Source organism: Protopterus annectens, chromosome 3.part0 (assembly GCF_019279795.1).
Source record: "Protopterus annectens isolate FY-2018-M chromosome 3.part0, PAN1.0, whole genome shotgun sequence".
Taxonomy (NCBI): Eukaryota; Metazoa; Chordata; order Ceratodontiformes; family Protopteridae; genus Protopterus; species Protopterus annectens.
Genome location: NC_056731.1, coordinates 804,419,350 through 804,445,075, shown reverse-complemented (window position 1 = coordinate 804,445,075; position 25,726 = coordinate 804,419,350). Strand labels below are relative to the sequence as shown.

Below are 25,726 nucleotides of genomic sequence, written 5' to 3'. Positions count from 1 at the left end.
AAAACAAAATATTCCCCAACGGGGTACTTAGCCAACTTTGATTCGGTCTGAAACTCTGACTTCAGAAACTTTCAGAACGCCAACCTGCACTCGCAAAACTGCTTCTGCATCGGACCATGCGGCAAAAAAGACTGAGAATATGACGTCGGTCATGCGCATTAGTACCCTGACGTACTGACGTCAGTCTAATGCGCCTTGACCGACGTCAGCCATATACTTTGGTATTCGGGCCGACTGGACAGCGGACTACCCAATAGTTAGGACTGCAGCAATGTGGAATGAAGAACATCAATCGTTTAGCTTACACCCCTTGTATGCTGTCAAAAATCAATCAGAGTGATTTCTATTTTGCGTCATTCAAATAAACAGTTTACTGTACCTTCTTAAACTTAGATGAATGACGAACCTATAATCGATACCACGGCATATCTATTGTTATATATAAACCACAGAGTGCATGTCATAGTATATAGCCAGATACTGTTAAAACATTATATACATATATATACATATATATATATATATATATATATATATATATATACACACATACACACACACCCACACACACATATATATACATATGTGTGCATATATATATATATATATATATATATATATATATATACATACATACATATGCGCACACTTCCAGCCCAAGCTATATAAAATAGCCTTAACATACATAACCAACCGTTAATTCCTGTTGCCTGCATGTTCATATAAAACTGACCATATAGTTGCATAAACAGATTCACTTATATGCATACTTCTACACATATTACTAAATATTTCTTAGTCCAGCTAAAATGTAGGACCAATTTCATGTTATTTTATTGTAGTTTAGAAAGTAGATGTATAATATTCTTCCTATACTACCTAATGTATATGTGTAGATCACTATTTGCGAGGTAACCCCCTCGCTTCCAATACACTCCTCATAGATATCTTACCATTAAGTCCCAGCCCTTTTTCAGCTCGAAGTTTTAAAATCCATCTAAGTTCACTCTTTTCTGTAAGATTTATAACATTCCCCATCCTATTTCCAGGACTAGCCTGTTCTAGGCCTATAAATTTGAAGTTGTGGTTTACAATACTCATTTCATTATATCTGGACAATGCACTAATGGAGTCCCTATTCTTTGACTATTGGTATGTTCCCTGATACGCTCCTTGAGTGTTCTACTAGTTTTGCCCACATAGAATCTTAAGCAGCAGTCACACTGTGCCAAGTATATTATATTCCTACTATTACAATCCATCAGGTTATACACTTTATATACTACTTGTGTTTCAGGATGTACAAACTGATTAGTTTGTTTAATAAATTGGCACATATTGCAGTGACCGCACTTCCTAGTTCCTGTCATTGTCAAACCAGATGTATTTATTATTTTTTTCGGATAACACAGCATCCTTTTAAGATTTTTTTCTGTTCTTAAAGCAAAAGTTGGGTTCTTCCCCCACCACTGCTTTAATTTTATTATCAGTCATTAACAGTGGCCAATGCTTATAGAACACATTCTTAACACTATTAATGTCACTGGTGTATGGTATCGTGACTTTAACCAAATCCACTTTATTATGCACTGCTGTTACATTCTCCATTTGTAAGGCTATATTGGGACTTTCAGAAAAATAAGGTTTAGCTCTACTGTCTCATTGTTCTAACTTCTTGTAAAACTGATACTACTTCTGTATCTTGGTATCCCCTTTTATATAATTTTTTCTCTAGTTGAACAAGACCTTCAGTAAACACATTATCCTGATTACTCAAACGTGATACAAGCATCCCTTGTCCTTTCACTATATTCCTAAATGTTTTCCTTGGGTGCATGCTAGACCTGTGTGCAAAAGTGTGTTAGTATAACAGTCTTTGCGATATATCCTAGTCTCAAACAACCCTTGTGCATTTATTGAAACAAAAACATCCAGGAATGCTATCCCCTTTATAGAATATTTCAGTTCAAACTTCAGAAAGTTTGTTGTATTTTCTATTACTTCTACAAAAGTTATAAGTAGCAGACCTCTCAACCGTCCCGAATAACTCGTTTTTTACTGAGTTTTGGGGTCCCAATAATGGGATGCCACGATTCCCGAGTGACACCCCATTATTTCCGATTTTTTGGATCTATTTTTAAAATTTTCACGCTTTTGGAGGTGACGTAATCACGTGCGCGATGACGTCAGCTCCATTAGCATTCCGCGCATCTGTTTGAACAGGACTGCCGTTTCTATCAAAGATTTATCCATGCTCGCGTCTAAAATTTACTTCTGCCGGTCAGGCAGAACACAGGATTTACTTTACTTTCTGCCATTCGGGCAGAGGACTGCCAGAGCAGTGCTATTTTTCACTTTACATGCACTTGTCGGTTTGTAGATTTTGAAGCATTTCACCTAACTGAGGTTCAATAATTTCATGCTTTTGCATTTGTTAAAGTGAATGAATGTGTGCATCACTGACATCAGCAGACAAGAGAAAGGGTTATGTCGGAAGTAACATAAAACAGTAAGTAACACTTTTTTCTACACTCCTGTTTTGGGAGTTATTTCACAGCAGGCATAGTCATACAGTAGTACATTCCACAAACTACTTTCAAAAATGCGATTACTGTCAAAGCAACTGGAAGCAGTTAGTTTATATATAAACATAACAATGTACAAAATAATATTGTGGTTTGTATCAAAACTGATGCCAGAGGAATAAATGCGGTACACAATAACATTTGCCTGAAATGTCTTACTAACATTAAGTAAACTATATTATTTAATGTTTAAACATACGACGTGGCGTGCATGAGATTTCACATCATTTCCACAATTCTTAGCAGATTTAAGGGAACATGTCTATTCTCAAATAAGTTTCACTAGAAAACAAGAAAAATTTGTTTTTTAATTCATAACTTCTTGTGAAAAAGTCCGAAAAATGTAATGCTGAATAACAAAAAAAAAAAAAAAAACAACGTGCAGCTGTATCAGAAAGAATTCTATGCCTGTAATTTCAGCTTTGAAACCTGTGATACAGTAGCCTTCAAAAGCCTGATTGCCATAGCCTCAAGCTGATATTTTCACCTTTCCACATGCTTATCAAGATTACTTGTAAATGAAATTAATGACTGTGTTCTTGTGGCTGTATGGGGAAGCTTATTCCACAGTCTTGGAAGGTGATGTGTATTGTGTCTATTCCTTTCTCTGCTACTGCACTTATGGGTTAAGACTGAAATCATCCAATGGGCTCAGTGTTCTACCCCAGTTAATTAATATTATAAATAAATAAATAAATGCTTAATATAAAGTCTCTTTATCGGGTGTTGGTTTCTCAGCAGTGCATTCCAGCCATAGACTTTCTGACAGAACCAGATCAGACATTTCCTTAGAGAACAAGAAGAGGTCACCTATTAATAACTGAAAGAAGCAGAAGAAAGTGATAACCTCTGAAGGTCCTTTGAATACATTAATTTCTCTGTCCATTTGATATTTCTAGGAATCATGGTCCTTTTCAAGTTCTTTCATCTGACTTCTTCAAAGTGTACAAAATATAGCATTGTATTCAATAGTGAATCAGACCAATAAGTTATAAAGTGATGCAATGACTTTCTTGTAATGACTAAGCATATGCCTTTTAGATGGGTACAGAATATGTTTTTCTGATGTTGATGAACTCACACTGGTCAGTGTTTAAATATGTAGCAATTCACCTAATTTGAATGATAGATTAGTTCCTACATTCTTTCAAGTTACTGAAGAACAGGAAATTAGCTCTCTAAGTTACGTTTTACAGACAGCAGTAGTGATCATATTATTAATGGTTATTTGGTCTGGAAGTTAAAATAATACATTTGTCAGACTGCACAAGTACTATATTGTCTGATGTGCCAGTTCTACAGTTTTATAGACCATCACAAAACTATATTATAATAGATAAAATTGTGAAAGGCGTTCAGAAACCATGTAAATGAATCACTTGTATGCCCCTAAGGGGTTATTTGTATATATCCTATGGGCCTCCACAACTGCAATTTTAACGTATTATACAGTGAAGACTCTTGCATTGGCTAGGCTTTTATTTTATTTTATTTATTTTTTTTATTTTACATTTGTTTACCGGGAACATCCAACTGGGATGAGATCCATTTTCAGTGGAGGCCCGGGGTGAAAAGCTCCACATATAGAGATTGTACAAAACTTATACAAGAAATTATACAAAACTTATACAAGAAATTATACATACAATAAATTATACAAAAAATATACAAGACATACAGTACACCAGAAATTACATTCTATGCTATTATAGCTGACATTTGTATTATACAATCATCTGATAGAATTCCTTATTGCAGTGTAGACATTGTAGTTTTTACTGAATGGTTTGTCTGTGTGACTTTCACCTTATTGCTTGGATGTTATTTGGGATATCGTGCAGGCTCTTTAATGCTCATTAACAACAGGCTAGATTTTAAGCTCCATGTTCCTACAGAATAGCCAAATAATCAACTTATCCTGTACTACTGAGGTAAAAAAAAAAATAGGCAGAAACAAGCATATCTGCAGCTAGTGAGATTTTATTTTATTTACCTGAATGTACCCATAAAGATTTGAAAAGCAAAATGTCATGGGCATTCGGAATCCATGTAGCTAAAAAAAGTATGTTCTTAAGGGGTTATTTGCATTTACAGCATGCTAGGTATTCAGCGTTTACCTGTAAACAGTTTTATTCTCACCGATAAATGTACCACATCTGTACAGCATAATAAGTTGTTTAAAAACAGTTTTGTATCATTGACCTAATCTATGAGGTATTGCTTTGCTATAAATAGTTCTAATTCATCATTTTTTAATGTAATATAGGCAGTTTATTCTTCAGGGGCAACAGGCAATTTACTCATAGATGAAGCAATGAAATTTAAAGTTGTTTGCTAGCAGCAACGTCTTCATTAGTTACAGATATCTTTAATGTGCAATTATTTAGATGACTTTTACTTCTGCAGAGATTGGTGTGCATATTTACTGATACTGGTGGGTTGTAGAAGTACTTTGAGTAGACTTTTATGATGGAAATGTTCTGAATTGGGCAGGTTTGTCATTTTTGGTTCATGCAGAGATTGTGTGCATATTTACTGATACTGGTGGGTTGTAGAAGTACTTTGAGTAGACTTTTATGATGGAAATGTTCTGAATTGGGCAGGATTGTCATTTTTGGTTCATGCAGAGATTGTGTGCATATTTACTGATACTGGTGGGTTGTAGAAGTACTTTGAGTAGACTTTTATGATGGAAATGTTCTGAATTGGGCAGGTTTGTCATTTTTGGTTCATGCATTTTGTTTCATTGCTTACTGGAAACATGTTCAAAACAAATTAAAAAAAACTCTAACAAGTGTACTGTATTATACAAGGAATATAATTTAATGCAGTCAGGAAGGTGTATCAAAGAACACACGTATGTTTCGTGTGCAAGGGGCCTATGATTTGAAGGCATACCAAAGGTAATCTTTATCCGCCAGATGCATTTGCTTTGGATGTGGGTTTCAGTGCAGTTTCAGTGAATGGGAGTTTTAAGGGCAGACACGTTTTAATGCTAAGTCTGTTCATTGTGAGACTGTATTGCTTTATTTAGCAGATGTCTGTTAGTGCTTGTGCTATAAAATGTAAAATAAAATCCAAATCATTGTAGAAGTAAAGCAATATGCACATTAGTGTTTATGGTAAATGGGGTTAAATAGCCAAGTAATGGGGACATTGGAATGGCTGTAGGGGGACTCCCAGGCGATATTTTGGTTGTCTGTTCTTCAGTTTGCTTTTCAAAGTTGGTATCCCACAATTCCACAGGAGTGGGCGGGGTTACATAATTATGCATGTAAATTTTATGTTAATCAGAGTACAGATTTGTACCTATTTTTATGGGCCTTTGTCCAGATTGTTGATGTTTCCAGATTGAGAGGTATGATAAGTAGTGAGAGGGGACCTACCCATACAAGAAAAATACCATCCACAAAATGACGATAGAAACTCACATATTTTTTGTATAGCTCAAGTGGAAACATACATTCCATCTCCCACTGTGCCATAACTGCATTGGCGTAGCTATTGGCAAAAGTGCCCATAGCTACGCCTTCTCGTTGGAGATAGTATGTACCATCAAAGACAAATACATTGTTCTTAAGTACTATGTCCATAAACATACATGTAGTATCTATCAACATTTTATTATATCCACTTTTCATTGTAAGAAAATTTCTTAATAGTTATAGGCCTTCCTCATTAGGAATTGAGGTGAATAGGGATGCCACATCAAGTGTTACTAGATACATGTTCTCACTATTATTTGTTATCTGATTGAATATAAAGAGGCTTTCCAGGAAATTTTTTGAATCTTTTAGCACAACTTCTACTTCATTTAAAACTGGTCTGACCTGCCTTTCAACAAAGATAGAGTATGGTTCTGTTAGCCATCCTTTGCCTGCTACAGTTGGTCTAAAGGGTGGCCTAACTTTATTTTTATGTATTTTAGGCTGTCCTTGAAATGATGGAATCAAGGGATGTTCAACTGTAAGAAACTGAACCAATTTTAATGACAAATTGTATCTAAGCATACTGTCATTGATATTAATCCTCATCAATTGTTCCATTGTATGCATTTCCACAAGGGTAATGATTTCATATAATTTCGTATCAGACAGCATATGATGTAATGAATTAAAATAAAACTCCTTATCCATCACTACTGTCATACCTCCCTTGTCGGCAGGTCTAATAGCCAGAGATGCATCGGTTTGGAGATGTTTCAGTGCTACCTTCTCTTGTTTAGTAAGATTGACATACCTGTTATGTTGGAGATGTTTCAGTGCTACCTTCTCTTGTTTAGTTAGATTTACATACCTGTTATGTTGGAGATGTTTCAGTACTACCTTCTCTTGTTTAGATTTACATACCTGTTATGTTGGAGATGTTTCAGTGCTACCTTCTCTTTTTAGTTAGATTTACATACCTGTTATGTTGGAGATGTTTCAGTGCTACCTTCTCTTGTTTTGTTAGCTATACATACCTGTTATGCTGGAGATGTTTCAGTGCTACCTTCTCTTGTTTAGTTAGATTTACATACCTGTTATGTTGGAGATGTTTCAGTACTACCTTCTCTTGTTTAGATTTACATACCTGTTATGTTGGAGATGTTTCAGTGCTACCTTCTCTTGTTTAGTTAGATTTACATACCCGTTATGTTGGAGATGTTTCAGTGCTACCTTCTCTTGTTTAGATTTACATACCTGTTATGTTGGAGATGTTTCAGTACTACCTTCTCTTGTTTAGTTACATTTACTTACCTGTTATGTTGGAGATGTTTCAGTGCTACCTTCTCTTGTTTAGTTACATTTATATACCTGTTATGTTGGAGATGTTTCAGTGCTACCTTCTCCTGTTTAGTTACATTTACTTACCTGTTATGTTGGAGATGTTTCAGTGCTACCTTCTCTTGTTTGGTTACATTTACTTACCTGTTATGCTGGATATGTTTCAGTGCTACCTTCTCTTGTTTGGTTACATTTACTTACCTGTTATGCTGGAGATGTTTCAGTGCTACCTTCTCTTGTTTAGTTACATTTACTTACCTGTTATGTTGGAGATGTTTCAGTGCTACCTTCACCTGTTTAGTTAGATTTACATACCTGTTATGTTGGAGATGTTTCAGTGCTACCTTCTCTTGTTTAGTTACATTTACATACCTGTTATGTTGGAGATGTTTCAGTGTTACCTTCTCTTGTTTAGTTACATTTACTTACCTGTTATGTTGGAGATGTTTCAGTGCTACCTTCTCTTGTTTAGTTAGATTTACTTACCTGCTATGTTGCTCTTTATTCCTAGACATATTATATATTTCATCTTCACATATTTTTCCAAAAGCTTCTAAAATAGGATGGTTTACAGTGTATAATTGCTAAATGTTGCTACCTGTATCCATAGGAAATGTCAGTTTCAACATAACATTCCTAAGAAAAAGTTTTAAATCAATGTATCTGGTAAATCAGCTGACTGCACCAGTTTAAATGAAAGCCCCTTCTGTAGAACTGAGATCTCTTTTTCTTCTGTCTATTTGATATATTCCAAACAATGTATTGATTTAGTTCTGTTGCCACATCCTTTTCAGGGTTGGATATTCTGTGTTGTTCATCTGCTTCTTCCTTTTCATCCTGTTTCGACTCCTGGACCGAAATGTTTGATTCCCTCTTTCTTGTCGGATTGGTAGTGGAAAGATTGGATATGTTTGTTGACCATTATTGATGGTATCTTTCCTTCTCACTACTGGTTGGCCAGGTGGCATATCACTGGACTGCTGTGTTTCTAGATTAGGTTGGCTTCCATTAGTAGTCGTCATCTGAAATGATGTATCAATATTTTCTTGCATTATAGCAACTGGGCTTTGTGCATCATTAATTGGAATTTGATTATATGTTCCCATTGGTCTATTAGTAAAATGTTCTCTCTTATCTCAAGACTCTGAACTACTTTCACTTCCATTTACATTCTATTCAGGTCTAGTATTTCTCTGAGGTCTAGGCCACGAAAAGACATTACCACCCTTAAAATCGGCTATGTCTCTATCCAAGTTCTTCCTTTTTTGTTGTGTTAATCTATGTTCATACACACTCACATTATCCACGGCAGTTGAACTTATCAACCCGTGTAGCTGGAAATTGTGAAAAAAAGTGCTTCCTGCTGTTGTTGTATGTTCTGTATAAGTTCTAGTTCATGAGGTTTAAAGAACTCATTCATGAGCATTAAGTAGCTAAAGCTTGCTTCCATGTTAATCTTCTGCCATTGGCTTAGCAGCTCAGGGTATTGTGCTCCATATGTTGGCATTTTAGTATTCGTAAGCCACGAGGTATTACTTTATAATGTAAACATGTTTCAAAATGAAATCTTTGTAACTGCAGTCTTTTAAGCTTAAATACATCATTCTCAACTGTATTCACAAGCATCCTCAGTTTGTAATAGTTAGCATTAACATCTTGGTAAGGTAATGCATCATTCGATTCACATTCCACCATCAAAGGATTAATAGTATTATTTAACATACCCAATAGTCCTGGATGTTGTTTGTTTTCCCTCGGTCTTAATGGATTAGAATCCAGTTCAACATTACTTCCAGCATTCAATTCCACCATTTTCCTACTGGTTATAACAAGCAAAAAACACAATAATCCAAGAAAGAATGTTCTCCATAGGCAACCAGTCCCCGTTGTAAAATGTAGGCAAAACAGCAGAAAACAGCAACTGTAAACTGAAGCACGACCTGTATCACCATTCAGTAAAATAAAATCACATTTATTTTCAAGTAGGTAAGCGCTTTCATCACAAAATGTGGCTTCATCAGACCATTTACAAGTAAAAGTGCATAAACTGCCAAACATTTCCATTTATACATAACCCCACCCCCTAATTAAATTCAAATGTTTGTTGTAGCAAATCAATTCAGCACAAAACCCCCCTAGTTGCTTGACATCATAAACAGATTAAAACAGCAACAAATTAACTATTTAGTTGCTGATACATAAATAAAATCTATATTCTAATACTCAAAATTCATTACATAATAAAATTGTATGCACACTCCACTTTAAAATATATGCATATCTCATCCTTAGCAGCATAAATTGTATTGTGCATCTATAGATCAACTAACTATCTAGCTGCTTTTGTTATATATAGATCGTCACACAATAATAAATTTATACCATCGTGACATAAAATTTCCTACTTGGTATAACTGATTATACGGTCAAGCACTCGTTCGACTCATTCAAATCAGTACATCATTACTTACAAATTCATGGATCAAGTCATATTGCACACATTTAAATATCCCTCCAAGTCTATCCTGTGGTATAGCTAGGTTCTTTCAAATGAAAGATATAGTACCATCAAACATGTTATAACATAATCTTTCAGCTTACAACCCTTGTATGCTGTCAAAAATCAATTACGAAGTGATTTCTATTTTGCATTGTTCAAATAAACAGTTTACTGTACCTTCTTAAACATAGATGAATGATGAGCCTCTAATCGATACCACGGCATATCTATTGTTATATGTAAACCACGGAGTGCATGTCATAGTATATAGCCAAATATTGTTAAAACATTTTATATATATATATATATATATATATATATATATATATATATATATGTGTGTGTGTGTGTGTCTGTGTTTGTTTGTATGTATGTATATATATGTGTGTATATATATATATATATATATATATATATATATACATACATATATAAAAATTTTAACAATATATGGCTATATACTATGACATGCACTCTGTGGTTTATACATAACAACAGATATGCCGTGGTATCGATTATAGGCTCATCATTCATCTATGTTTAAGAAGGTACAATAAACTGTTTATTTGAACGACGCAAAATAGAAATCACTTCATGATTGATTTTTGACAGCATGCAAGGGGTGTAAGCTGAACGATTATGTTATAACATGTTTGATGGTACTATATCTTTCATTTGAAAGGACCTAGCTACACCACAGGATAGACTTGGGGGGATATTTAAATGTGTGCAATATGACTTGATCCATGAATGTGTAAGTAATGATGTACTGATTTGAATGAGTCACGCGAGTGCTCGACCATATAATCAGTTATACCAAGTAGGAAATGTTATGTCATGATAGTATAAATTTATTATTGTGTGATGAGCTACATATATAACAAAAGCAAATAGATAGCTAGTTGATCTATAGATGCACAATACAATTTATGCTGCTAAGGATGAGATATGTATATATTTTAAAGCGGAGTGTGCATACAATTTTATTATGTGATGAATTTTGAGTATTAGAATGTGGATTTTATTTATGTATCAGCAAATAAATAGTTAATTTGTTGCTGTTTTAATCTGTTTATGATGTCAAGCAACTAGGGGGTATTTTGTTCTGAATTGATTTGCTACAAAAAAAATCTGAATTTAATTAGGGGGAGGTGTTATGTATAAATGGAAATGTTTGGCAGTTTATGCACTTTTACTTGTAAATGGTTTGATGAAGCCACATTTTGTTGTGAAAGTGCTTACCTACTTAAATATAAATGTGATTTTATTTTAGTGAATGGTGATACAAGTTGTGCTTCATTTTGCCATTGCTGTTTTCTGCTGATTTATTTTTAAAAGCATTCCTCGAAACAAGTGGCATTGTTACAGAGTCACTGACCAGTACATGGTGAACACAGTGGTTAAACAGTTAGGCGCCATCAAACTTACAAAAACTAATCAAATACTGGTTCATGTAGGTGTCATCAACCATTTAAAATCAATTAAAAAAATAAAGTTTGCAACCTTGTTTGTATCTACAATTACTGCAACGTACCTTCTAATTTCTTGACTTTTCCATCTACTTTCTTTCGCCTGAAAAACACATGAATAAACACTTCAGACTCTGGTACACCATAGAGCATGACAAAATGAAATTCCTTCTACTCCACATTAAACTCACTACTTACTCTACGTCTCTTTTCTGCTGATCTTCCTTCAGATGATTGTATTCGACTACTGTATTCTGATAAAGCTTCAGAGAACTCTGAAATAAACCATTCAAAAAAGAATAAATTGAAGTAGTTTCTGTGAGGATAAATGTTTTTTTTAAGCATCTCATATACACAGCAAGTTTACAATTTCATTTACTTCTATCACTGTCTTTCATCACATTCACCCAGTGATTCTAGTCAGTATATTACTTTTCATGTAATTTGTCGTCTCAGCAAAGTACTTCAAGGAACCTAGAAAAATACAAGAAAAGCTATGGGGATGTAGCCAGGATTTCCAAATTTGTACAAGCAGATTGCAGACTGCTATCCCCCCCCCCCACCAAGCCACACCCGAATCAACATGTCCACCCACCTCCTTATAACCTACTGTCCAAAGCACACCCCCTTCATAATGCTCCTCTCTGAACTAATCACTGGCAACTATATGCCGAGATTGTTAGCATTTACACAATGAAATAGCATGGACATTTTAGATCAAAGGTGCATTTTCCTTGGGTGAAAAAATATAACATATATTCCCACTTACATCCAGGAAGACATTATCCCAATACAGCTGTACACGGATGCTCAGTCATGACTACATTTTAATACAGTGTGGCACTACCCCCAGATGTCTAACAAACAAATGCTCACGTCTATTTTTTAGTAGGAGTGCTGCCATGTCTTGTATAATAGTACTCCTTCCTTTATCCAACTGGCCTGTTCATTCCTTCTTTGGAGGTGACAGCCAGGAACTCTGCAGTCAGGACAAAAGTATGCTGTTAGCAATGACTAAGTCCCTGGCCAGTATTTCAAAACTGACACCCCATATATGAAAGACGTGATCTGCAAATAAATGAAGTTAATACTCTATATTAACACTACCATGTCTAGCAATCATACCAGCTGCTGGCAATGTCTTAGTAACTATGTTCAACAATTGGCTGAGTAGCTGATGTCCTTCTAGGGAGATCAAATTTGTATTACTCTGGAACAAGATGATCAATAATCTTACTTGTCTTACAGATGACAGTCTATCTGCCATTCAAGTGGTTCTGCATACAGACTAAAGGTTTTGCTGTCTCCACATGCCTTTTCATGCAAAGTTCATCTTGTGAATATACTAACTTAACAAATGCATGCACACCCACGGTGGCTCTTCTCAATGCCAGGAGTCTTAACAATAAATTGCCTGAACTGAAACTTCCATGTATCTGTAGATACTGAGGCCTACCATGCATTTAAACCAACTGGGAACTCCACTAGCATCTCAGTGCTTGTTACTGGATAGTATTCCCTCAAAAGCTATACCAAGAGACTCCCAAGGTGAAATCACTGAACTCTATTTACCTTAGAAAAGTCAAACTTTTAGTAACCAACACCACCCTCTTTAGAGACTTTAAGGAGGCAAACTTCACCCAGTTATACAATGAAATCTCTGAATTTACCCACTATACTTCCGCAGTTGTTCCTGGTTAAGCTGCTAGTTACACAAAGGATCTGTATGGCCATCTGGGCAAATGCAATGCGGTAGCAGTCACTACCATGGTTAAATACGGTAGAAAATTCAGATGGATAATAGTATCCCTTGGGAAGTTAATCCATCCCTGCTAACTATCATATTGACAACACACTCCTTAGAACTGACACAGCAGTCAGAGTCTTAGGGACACACATAGATAATAATCTAGCCTTTGATCATCACTTGTCTACAGTGGTGGGGAAATCATTCTGTGTTGTGCAACTTATAAACAAAGGTATGGCATCTAAGTCCAAGGAAGCTTGTTCCACTGTATGCGGCATTCATCACAACTATCATTGAGTACAGTGTCCCCTTTGGTATGCACCTAACCAGGCATATCCAACAACTGGAACATCCACAGATGTTCCTCACTAAAAGAATACAGGGCATAAGTAATATGTCCTATGCAGACTACCTCAAGGCCCTATCCTTGTATTCTATCTCCTACAGGCTTTTGAGGGGAGAACTATGCCTGGCATACAGGGCATTGTCAGACGCCACTCTGATGGCCCTCCTGCATATCCACAAAACAAACAGCACCAGAATTACCCATTCTGAAGACTTAAACCCTGCCTGTGATATAAATAGGACCTGCTTGAGAGATAGGTATGCATCCCAGAGACTACCCCATCTATGGAACAGGCTCCCTATCCATGTGAAGCAGAGTTCATCCCTAACCCAATACAAGTGCAACTTGGACAACTGGATGGGAAACCGGAAATTCATCTCTGGTTTGGCACCTATGTCTTTAATGGACACAGGTAACCTGCAAATGGTTCAACTCCCAGGCTCATGCTTACACTTACCATAGGTATCAGAACTTGTCAAAGATATGGGATATGCATGGCTAGGCTTAAAAAAGGCCCTTGTGGTTGTTAGCCTAGTAAACACCTATGAACCTATGATATTCCTAAATGACATATAATTATTTACAAAATTCCAGCTACCCATGCTGGCAGAACGTCCTTTCATCACAAAAAAAAACATGTAAAAACAAAACAATATCAATAAAACCACTGGTTCAAATGTTATTGTAAAAATCCACCAAACAAATGAAGCAAACCACTGGTCCATTTTAATAAAATAATAAGTATATAAAAACACATCACAGTAAGATCTTTGTCCTCCAAGTTGACTTCTTCAGACTATGATAAACATTAACAAGCACACTGCAATCTGCAATACACTCATGTGAACAAAACAGTGATGTGAGGAAATTAGGACATATGATTAGAGACAATGAGTCAACCGCCTCCTTTTTAAATAAACCTTAAAGTTTTCCATGTCATTTAGACCTGGCGCTTAACAAACATTTACATTCACTTGTCACTCACACTCTTTCCAGTCTAGCAGTACTTCTACAGCATCTTGGACACAAGGAGAAAAAAAAACTCTTCCAAAATACCAAATTTAAAATCACTGGCTGTACAATCCAGATATTTAGCCTATATAGAATGCATTGCACTGCAGACAATTGGCAACATACATCACATTTCTGGTTTTGCAATATTTTTGGTATTCTGCAAAATTTCCCATTTAACAGTATTTCTGACTTGCCCATCATCAAATATTGAAAATGATTACAGTTGCCACAAGTTTCACCCCCTTCTTATTATATCTCCCTTACCATTTTGTTACACTTCTTTCAGTGTTCTGCCTCTCTGAAAGAGGAACCAGGGAATCTCCCCTAAGATTTTATCTGCCGCAGGAGAATCTTTTAAAACTCTCAAATTATTATTTATAACATACCTAATATTTGCTGTGTCACTGGAGTTGACTAACTTTGCAGATAAATACAAGTCTTTTCCAGAATTATTACAATTACTAGCAGACCATTCTATCTGAAATGCAAGGTTTATATTTGTCTTTCCTCCCCTCTAAAACCTCTGTGTATTGTGCATGTACATGCTTTTTGGAGTTTGGTTTCATCAACCACAGACCATGCTTACACAACCAGATGGGCTTCTTCGAAAAGGTCACCATAGCAATGGATGAAGGTGATGAAGGTGAAACAGTACACACTGCATACCCCGACCTTGCCAAGGCTTTTGACACAATCCTGCACATGGGCATATTAACAAAGCTAAATAAACTGGGAATAAACCCTTATGCCACCTGCTTAATTGACAACTGGCTCAAACATAGTGTGCAGGAGATTGGCCACCAGTGGAGTCCCCCGGGTTTGGTGTTGGGACCTCACCTATACAGCATCTACTCCTTTGAAGTTAAAGTCAATACTAAAGGTCTCTGGCTGACTAAGTCTGCAGATGACTGCAAGCTAGGAATAGTTATTAAACCCTCAAATGATTAGCCATCCTGCAGGAAAGTTTGTTGCAAATAAATAACTGGTGTCAGAATCATGGACTGAAACTTAATGCCAAATGGTACATAGCATATCCTTTGGGAAGTTGTTCACTCTGGGGAACTACCATATTGACAATACGCCCCTAAGAGTTCACCCCGTTGTTTGGGATTTGGGAAATTATGTGGACAGTGACCTAACTTTTGACTAACATGTGTCTACTGTTGAACAGTCTTTCTATACTCCACTGCTTATAAACAAAGGACTGCAACTAGATTTAGAGATGTCACTGTTCCCCTTTACTCAGACCTACAAACCTAGAGTCCAGAAGGACGTTCCCCTATTCTGGGTACACTGTTGGATTTTCTATGAGATCTCTTTCTTTATACATGGCAGCAGGGAAATCCTGATCTCCAGAGGATGACTGTGTTGACATCAACTGTTTCTCAAGTACCAATGGAGTTTCTATATGTGCAGGTGTGCTAAAAGGACCATCAGAATGCATGCTGCCATGTACCCTAACAATCTGACATATTCCCTGTCTGTAATCTCAACTTTCAAAATAGAATTGATGAAGGAGTCCCTCAATAGTTCCAGTTAGTCCTGTGAGAAGAAGGCTAGGCTATGGGAGGTCTGCCCGCAAGTGCCCAGGAAAACCATTTTTATACACCTTTTTAAATTATCACTTAAGAACATAGGGAAACATGCATTAAAAGAAAAGAAAACAACCCATTTTAACATTTTCCATTTAAATACAATACACATCACACATATTTTCTTTGCTACTATCATCAGTCCAACATTACAAAAAAATGCTGAATTCTTGCCTTCCCTTAAACCTCACACATCCTCCTGAACGTTATTATGCATGTATTGTTCCCAAAATTTCCATTTACTTCTATGTAATTTGCTCCTTCCCTTTTCTAAAGAACTCTCTTACAGTTCTTTTATGTTTTTATAATATTCAATACCTCAAACGGAGTTGGTACAGACTTTAATTTCCATTTTGTAGTAATTGCTTATTTGGAAGCCAGCAGAATTAAACTTAATAGGGCCTTACTATGTCTAGGCAATCCAGATCCTGTATCCCAGTTCAAAATAATCATTTTATAGATTCCTAAATTGTTACTAGGCTAATGGCCAGGGGAACCTTACTAAGCCTAGCCAAGTTTTCCCAAAAGAATGATGCATTGTATACGAATATGACATTGAGAGCCAGGCATTTATAAGCTACCTTTGTCCATAATGGACATGGGTGCCAGGCTCTGGGAACTTTCCTATTTCCCATCCAGTGGTCTATTTTGCATTTAAACTGGGTAATAGATTAACTCAGCTTCACATGGCCTGTTCCATAGGAGGGGCAGTCTTTGGGATAGACATCTGTCTTTCCAGCATGTTCTGTTTAAGTCACAGACAAAATTTAGGTCCCTAGGCCTTGTATTTCTGGTACTTTCACTTATAAATAATTTAATTACTTACAGTCGTTTGCTCAATCAATATTTATAATAGAGTACTCTGTAGGGACTTTTTAAAAATTTCCAATTTATTACCCTCTCAAAACATATGCTCCCAGTTACCTCTTCTCAAACTACACCTCCAACATTTGATATCTACTTAAGGAAAAATTCTTTGAAGTCTGCCTGGGATACAAAAATACCTATGCAAACACTTTCAAGAAAAGACCCTAAACCTTCTGTACTTGGTTGCATACTTGGGAACAATACATGGGTTTTCCCATTGTTTTTCCAGTCTCTCTTCCGAATCTGTTCTAACCTCCACTGAATGATTTTTATAGTTATCATGTAATATTTTATATGCCCTACTAACTATCCCTTTTTAACAGCTGCTTCTGATCTAGATTCAGCTACAAACTCTACCAGATCAGGTCTTTCACTTAAAATTCCCCTATCCCCTTGCCTGTACTCTGAGATCAAGCCCCAGTAGAAATGGCAGTCTCCAGCCTGCAATCCAAATGTCTTCTTGACCTCATCCACTCTGCTACCCTTCCTGCTTGAGATACTTGCTCCCGATATCTTGGTTCCTCTGACGGGTTTCTCCAGTAAATTCCAGCCCCCCTCTTGCTTATTTTCTGTACCCCAACTTGCAGTCATCCTCAATGTCTAAATCTCCTTTCTCCATTCTCTCATTGGCTTAGTTCTTAGCATACTTTCAGCTACTTTATGAATATAATATTCTGTATGGTTATTATTCTTCTTAAGGGTCTGCATCCTAAATTCTACACTCTCTCTCTTGAATGTCCCCCTGGCTTCATCATCAGCCCTTCCTTCTTTGAATTATAACCTTTTGTTTGTGTTATGTATTTTAGTCTTAACTGAGTATCTCTAAAATATCCCTTCAAATCAGGTACCCTGAAACTACCTTGTTCTATTGGAAGAATCATCTCATCCCACTTAGCTCTTGCCCTCTTTCCATCCCAGACAAATTCCTTCAATTCTCTATTAATTACTCTCCAAAACTTCTCCTCAGGCTGATAAAAGTATGCCTGACCCATATACAAGACTTAAGGGACTAAACACATTTCACGGTTTGTTTCTTAATATCCATATCCATAAATAAGAGTTTCCAGTTTGTCAATTTTTGTATCATCTTTTGTTTAGTCTCCTCCCACATATCCATGGTTGTCATAATAGAAGCCTTTTTAATCCATTTTCCTAAATGCTTCATCTTATCATGTCCCTATGAATATGGATATTGCTGAACCAATCTGCATTTGAGTACACAATTTATGGATATAGCCTTTGTTTTATCTTATAGGATCATAGGAAGTTACTAGGCTAATGGCCATGGGGCCCTTACAAGCCTAGCTAAGATTTTATCCCCAAAAAGAAACCTCAGTCCGCACCTGTTGCCCCTGTCAATGAGGGGCACAGGTGGAAACCTGGGACAAATTTGTGATTTCCCATCCACTCATCAAGGTTTTGCTTGAAGAAGGTCAGCAACGTACTCTGACATGTATGTGAAGTCTATTCCAGAGATGGGTCAGCCTCTGGCAGACAAACCTGTCTCTCCAGCAGGTTTTGTTGATGTTGCATATTATACTCAGGCCTTCCGAGTGGGTAATGTGCGAGGAGTTAGACTTACGTATATGGAACATCTCTAGTAGGGTTGAGTCTAAGATTGCCTTGTAGGCGAGACACAGATCACCTCTAAGCAATCTGCATAATGCAGAGTAGAGTAATAATGATTTGAGCCTGTCTGCATTGGACAGGTGTTGGAGGCTATGGGTTTCTCTTAGTGAGGTATTTCTGTGGCTTTCCAGTTGGTGCAGATGTGTGGAGAGGTACATACCAAATAAAGTATTATACTCAATTATTGGTATTAATGAGGGAGGAGTATAGAGAGGTAATAACCTCCTTTTTTCTGGATGCAATCCCTTTACTTGTGAGATGAACCAAGTAAAATGCTTTTCTGACCACTGTCACTACATGATGGTCGAATGTGAGGTTGTTATCAACCTGAGTACCCAGGTTTCTCACCACAGGTTGTGTGCTTAGGGGGTTGCCATTGCTGTGGTAATCAGTAGGGGCCATATTTTTGCTGAATGGTACGATGATGCATTTTTTTGCGTTTAGCTTGAGACCATGACTTTTGCCCCAATCATTAGTTGCTGTGAGACCCTCTTGCAGTTTGTTAACATCATTTGGGGAGTCAGTGATAGCAACCATCTTACAGTCGTCTGCAAACTTGGTCAACCATAGGCCTTTTGTCTTTGCCTGAACCTCTGAGAAGTAGATGCCAAAAAGTAGGGGCCCCAGGACAGATTCCTGGGGAACTCCTCTAGTTACAGGTCTGCTATCAGAGGTGGAGGTGCCTATATTGACCTTAAGGGTCCTGTCGGTGGGCAAGTTGGCTCACCCACATGATGAGATGGGGATTTACGCCAAGTTGTGTTAACTTTTCGATGATACCCGAGTGGGGGATTGTGTCAAAGGCCTTGGCCAATCTTCATTAATTTTACATCCTGAAAAGGTTTGAAATGGTCTCAAAATGTTCCACAACTCTGATGTCCTCATCTGCAAATAAAGCCAACTTTTCTTGATGACCATACCAATTCTATTCTTGTATTTCTGAGTTCCTGATTTTGTTTGCCAATGGTTTTAAATATAAGCAAATAATAAATGAGAAAGAGGACACCCTTGCTTGGTTCATCTTTTCAAACACAGCTTATCTAAAAGGAACCCTCCCACTTTAATTCTTGCCTCTGATCCTTCATAGGTTTACTATCAAAATTTAGAATGTAGGTTCGACAAACACGGGAATGCCGAATGGCAGTCGAACGATTCCCGTGCTTAAAAAATGTTAATTGAGTGAGAGTCAGTATCAGCCAATACCGCTGTGCATTCCCTGATATGTACTCGATGTTATGACTAGAGAGTGTGGATTGAGAAATGTATCCCTTTCCTCACTGTAGTGTGATCTTGGAGATGGAATTTATAGTTTTCAGGGGGGTGGGGGGGGGTGCAGGGGGGCTTGTCCCCTGCAAAAATGTGAATTGCAGTGTAGGAGTTACACTTACCTTTGCTCCTATACAGACTTCACATTCAATAGTCGACAAAAATGTTGAATCTACTGTATTCGTTCAGCAGATTCGACATTTTCACCTACTTAACATGCAGAAATTTGATGTTGACTTTTGATTTTAAATACATTTTTTTGACAACGTCGAAATTTTGATAGTAAACCTCCTTCATATATCCTTCTAAATAACCTTATATCAGGGAATGCAAAAACTTCCAATGCTCTACTCATAAAATCCCAGCTTACTCTGTCAAATGCTTAAGACCCACCAACAACAGAGGTATCTTCTTATATTCTTCTTCCCTCTGGATCATCAATGTTCTATTGTCAAATGTCTGTCTCCCCTCCACAAAACCACACTAATCCATTTCTATCAATTTTAGCAACACCATTGCCATTCTTTTAGCTAGTGTAGACATAAACACTTTATAATTGTGATTAAAATAAAAATGGGTCTGTATGAAGCTGGGTGCAAAGGGTCTTTGTCATCTTTAGTTAACAGCCACCACAGCTTTCTTCCAAGATGTTGGTGCTTCCCAGGAAAACCATTTTTGAGAGGATGTCAAGGGAGGACTTTTCCCTGTTGGCAGTAAGGACCAATGAAGCTCAGAGTCGGTGGCATCCTGGCAAGAATTTCAGAGAGTCTGTGGCATCCTGGCAAGAATCTGCTAAGATCAGTCTTCCAGGCAGTGGTAAATCTGAATGTCCTTTGCCCTGCAAAAAGCTATTACTGGAGCCAGAATAATTTTAAATACTACAGGAGCAGTGGCTTAGCCAAAGGACAAAGAGATGAACTGATAATGTCCATCCACTTATGCAAATCTTAGGAATATGCTGTGTTTTTTGACTATGAGAATTTGCTAGGACACATCTTTTATGTCTAGAGTTGTCATGAAGGCCCCTTGAGGAAGCAGTGGCAAAAGTCCTTGCAGAATAACCATTTTGAACTTGGGGACCTTTAGGAAATTAAAGTTATTTACTTACCATAATGATAAGAGTCTTTCATTCCAGTCTGTCCAATATGACGTATGGGTCCTCGAGCCACTACTTGGATGTGATCTGATCTGGCAAATTTAGTGCTCAAGCCCTTAGCCTTTTAAAATCTCCCTTCCCATAATGCCCTTGTCCCTCTTACTAACTGAGATCTAGTCTGATGCCTTAAGGCATAAGCCGCAGATTTGCACTGCCTTGGACTCAAGGAAGAGATGACAAAATTCAGGTTCTTTAGACTGGCAGGGGAAAGGCAAGAGGGTTGTTGTATCAGATGGATTGGAATAAAAAAGATATATTGTTATGGTAAGTACATAACTTTCATATCCTATTCATTCAGTCTGTCTGATCTGATGTATGGGTCAGAATTCCCAACTACAAAAATCCCAGGTGGTCTCATGACAGAAAACCCTTCAAATTAGAAGCCCAGAAGGAAACTCTAGATCTAGATATGCAATCCAACTTATAGTGCTTAATGAAGGAATACACAGAAAAACAAGTAGCTCTCTCGCATTTGTCATTCAAGGAATGTGATCTGAAAAAGGTTTTAGAAGCTGCCATTGCCTTGGTAGAGTAAACCCTGGTTTGGCAGCCAAGGATTTGCCATGGAGAGAATATGCAAAGTAGATGCAATCTGATAAACCTCTAGAGAGAGATATTTTGGATATTTTCTTTCCAGTTTATTCTGAGCGAATAATACAAAGCTTTTCATCGTTCCTGAAAGTGGCTGTTCTATGCAGACAGAAGTGTTGTCTGTGCACGTCTAAGGTATGACAGTCGGGGAAGAACACAGGTAAGTGAATGGGTTGAGAAATGTTGGTCTCTGAAGCTACTTTTGGTATTAAGGAAGGATTTGTTCAGAATGTGACTGACCCTATTCTTGTGAAACATGATATAAGGAGAAAGAGATGAAATAGCATGAAGCTCTGATACTCTTCTGGATGATGTGGTTGCTACCAGGAAAATTATTTCCAGGACAAGAATTTTAAATCTGTTGAAGCTGCAGATTCAAATGGAGGCTTGGACAGGGCTTCAAGGATGAAATTTTGATCCCAAGGAGGAACCACATCCTTTACTGGAGGTTGCAGAAGGAATGTGCCTTTGATTAAGGCTTTGTACAGTCTGTGGAAAGCCAATAAACAATACTTAAAACAGTGTGAAATGAAGAAAGGCCTGACAACTGAACTTCCTCAATTGAGAAGCTTGAGCCAGAGTGGAAGAAGGTAGTAAGAAAACAGAGAACATTCCCAGTAGAAGATGAAAATGGTTTAATATTTTGAGATTTACACCCACATTTCCATTTGCTGCAGTAAACCTTTTTGGGTAGAAGGTTTCTATGAACCTGTAATGATGTGGACCACATCTATGGGGAGCGAATCATCACTTGCCATCAGTGAAAATGGGGAAACCAAGAGGTTAGGTTCAGATTGGGAATGTCCGGGTGAGGCTCTCTGAAGGGATGTGTAACTAGATCCAGAAATAGACCAAGGAGCCAAAGGGTCGCTGTCAAGAGAGATTTCAGAAGTGGAAAGCAAATTTGTCTGGGCCAAAATAGAGCTATGAGAATGACAGTCACCCTGCACGATAAGGCCTTTTGTAGAAATCTGGTCTTCTGAGGAAGACGATTGTAGGCTTAGAGAAACCTGGGGGGGGCAATGATGAAATACAGCATCCCTGCATGGCTGTCCTTGAGGGGGAAGTATGGTGAAACAGCTGTTGCATTCCATGTTTTGGGCAGATGCAAAAACGCTGCAACATGGAGTGCTCCAGCAAGTGAACATCTTCCTTTTGATTGCTGGATTGAGGGAACACTTGTAATGCAAAAGGAGATTTGCTGAGCCAGTCCACCAATTCCTTGTGCTGTCCATGAATGTGTGTTGCTGCCAGAAAACAAAGGCTGTCACCCATTAACACACCCTCATAGCCTCACAACATAATGGGTAAGATCTGGTTCCCCATTGATCGTTTATGTGCCAGGCAACTATCATGTTGTCCATCTGAAGAGGCACCACTCCTGAAGGGAGGCAGTCCTGTAACTCCTGCAACACTAGGATGACAGCCCTAATCTCCAGGACATTTGTTTGAAGACAAGCCACAGTTTTTGTCCAAAGACCTTGGACCATTCTCCCTTCGTAATGCTCCCATACAAGGAAGGATGCATCCATGGTTACCATTGCTACTTGAGATAGAAGCTGAAAGAGTCTGCCTGTTGTCACTAGTGGAGACTGCAAACATCACTGCAGATGATTCCTGCACAACTGAGTTATAATTATGGGTGCTGAAATGTGGTGAAATCTGAGACCACTGTGACTAACAGCCACTGAAGGATTTTCATGTGATGTTGAATAAACTGTACTATCAATATTGGCCATGAGGCCTAATACTCTTAGAAATAATTGTGCTGATGAATGTTTGGTACAGAGAAGATTTTCTCTCATAGAACATAAGGACAGGATTCTGTCTGGAGGATGAGATAATTAGTAAATTGCAGCATCTAAATAACAACCCAGAATACTAAACATTACGTGGGATTTAGGTTAGATGTCCCTAGATTAATGGAAAAGCCTAGAGAAATACACCTCTAAAGTAGGTAGTGCCTGGCCTGCCTATCCTGCACAAGAGACTCCATCAAGCAGACAGACAGAAGCAAGTCATCTATGCAAGTGAATATTTTGCATCCTTGAAGATTTAGATGAGCTGTTATGACTGCCATGCACTTGGTAAACAAGCTGGGGGCTTACGTGATACCAAATGGCAAGGTGCTGAAATGGTAATGTCTGCCTCCCAATCAGAAGCATGTAAATCTTATGGACTTCTTCACAATTTTTATGTGAAGGTAAGAATCCAGGTCATCTATAAAGCACATCCATTTGTTCTTCTGTAGACAGGGAAGAAATGACTACAGAGAAACCATCTAAAAGCAGACCTTTTCTACATATTTGTTCAGGAAGCAGAGGTCCAGTATAGGCCTGAAGTCCTTGGATTTCTTGGAAACCAAAAAGAATCTTGAATAAAACCTTGAACTAGTCTGGTCTGGTGGGACCTCCACGATGGCTTTTTTTTGTTTTACAGAGAGAGCTCTTGCAAAGAAGTCTTTGCCTGGCTGGGGGTGGGGGGCTGGCAATGGATGGGATGATAGAAGGAGGGAGGTGGTTTCCAAAAATGGAATGTAATAGCCTTTGGATATAATTCTTCTTCTTACCTACTTGTCTCAAGTGACAGAAAACAATGAGAGTGGATAGAGGGGTATGTGTCCCCCCAACTACCTCCAGAGTGAAGCAGTCAGGTAGACCTCCAATGATTGTAGGGTTGCCTGAGGGAAAAGGGCCAGTGGAATCCCTGGTTATGTAGACCTCCTCAGTTTCTGAGCCCGAGTCTGTTAAAGGAACCGCCAATCCCATGGCTGCCCCTGTCAGAAGAGGATTCACAATGATGCCTAGACTTGTGAAATCATAGTGATCAAGGCCCTTTTTTGGTTACTGTTGAAGGGGTGTTGAGGGACCTCGAACTTTATTCCCATGGTGGAGAGTGCCTTGCCATCTTGCTTGCTCTTTAGCAATTGCTCTTTCACTGTAAATCCAAATAAGGCAGCATTTTCAGAGTGACAGTTGGTGAAGGACATCTTAAAGTTGTCCACTAAATAACATAATTGCACCCAGGCATAAAGTCTCATTTCGATACCTGATCAAGCTGCTCTAGCTGTTCCATCTGCCATATTATGCATTAGGCAAATGGACAGATTTGTGATTGTAGACATGGCTGTTGGAGAGGCCTGAAGTTGTTTCTGCAACCTGGGAGAAAATGGGTTCTTCAGAGTAGATAACACTTGCTGAATGAGATCTCTCTCTGGAACCACATCATGTGGGTCGTGTAATTCAGGGCCTAAATCATGAAAGAGCCCGAAACATACCCCATATTTCCCAGTCTATCCATTACTTGTGATTCCTTGATGGGTAGATGGATACAGGAAGAGTCTTCAAATAACTCCTTTTTTTAGTGGCTGCCACTATAATTATGGAGTTAACTGGAGTTTTTTTTTTTTTTTTTTTGACCAATGTGGTTTGTCTTTCAGAAGCATAGAATTTTATCTTACTTCCTGGGAACAGCCCGTGAAGGCTGCCAGCCTAGCCAGATACAATTGTGCAGATAATTCTGTCATTTGTAAATATAAATGTTGAAATACAGGCTTGTTTTCTTAAATGAAAGAATATGCTGTGAAATGTTGAACTTAAAATAATGTAGCAACATTGCCCTCTGCTGTAAAGAAAGTTAAGTCAAGCATTTCTCATCTGTCCTTGAAAGTTCAAATTATTTCATGACTGTCTTTGATGTTTACAATTCGGCTCCGGCCTGGCTAGATGAAGGCTTCCTGCCTATTGTTTTAAGGCTAAAGTTAATGACCAGAATTTGCATGCATAAATGTCCTTTATTGCTCTGGTTTCTGCCTAGGTATAAAAGAATGTAAATGCAGTTTCTGTTGGCCTGGGAACATCAGGAAAGTGAAAGAATGATGTAATGTTTATCAGAACTGCAATTTCAATTTAAACAGAGAGAATCAGAGGCATTAAGCATTTTTTTCTTGACCATCTAACTCACAGCACTGTCTTGCTCTAGATGTAAGCTATCTTAGATGTGTGTTTTCTTTTAGAAATAGCTAGGAACTATAAAGATTAGACTGTTTTTCCGTGATGTAAGAACTGTACTACTGAAATATTTTAAGTATTTCTGTGTGATCTCTGAACTCTTGACTAGCACTGTGTAGTAAAAAGTATTGTCTTGTGTTTTTAACTATTATTAAATATTTTAAAACCTTTCAACTGTGGCTGTTTAG

The 25,726-nt window shown here is 37.7% G+C and overlaps 1 long non-coding RNA gene across 1 annotated transcript in view; it reads right to left on the bottom strand.

The window, feature by feature from the left end:
• The window catches only part of LOC122797286, a 59,310-nt gene extending 47,714 nt beyond the window's left edge, over nt 1-11,596 (bottom strand). The window contains exons 1-2 of the long non-coding RNA XR_006364046.1: nt 11,519-11,596; nt 11,386-11,423 (exon numbers count right to left, since the gene is read on the bottom strand). This is a non-coding gene — a long non-coding RNA (uncharacterized LOC122797286). The remainder of the gene's footprint in view (nt 1-11,385; nt 11,424-11,518) is intronic.
• Nucleotides 11,597-25,726: the final 14,130 nt, after the last annotated feature.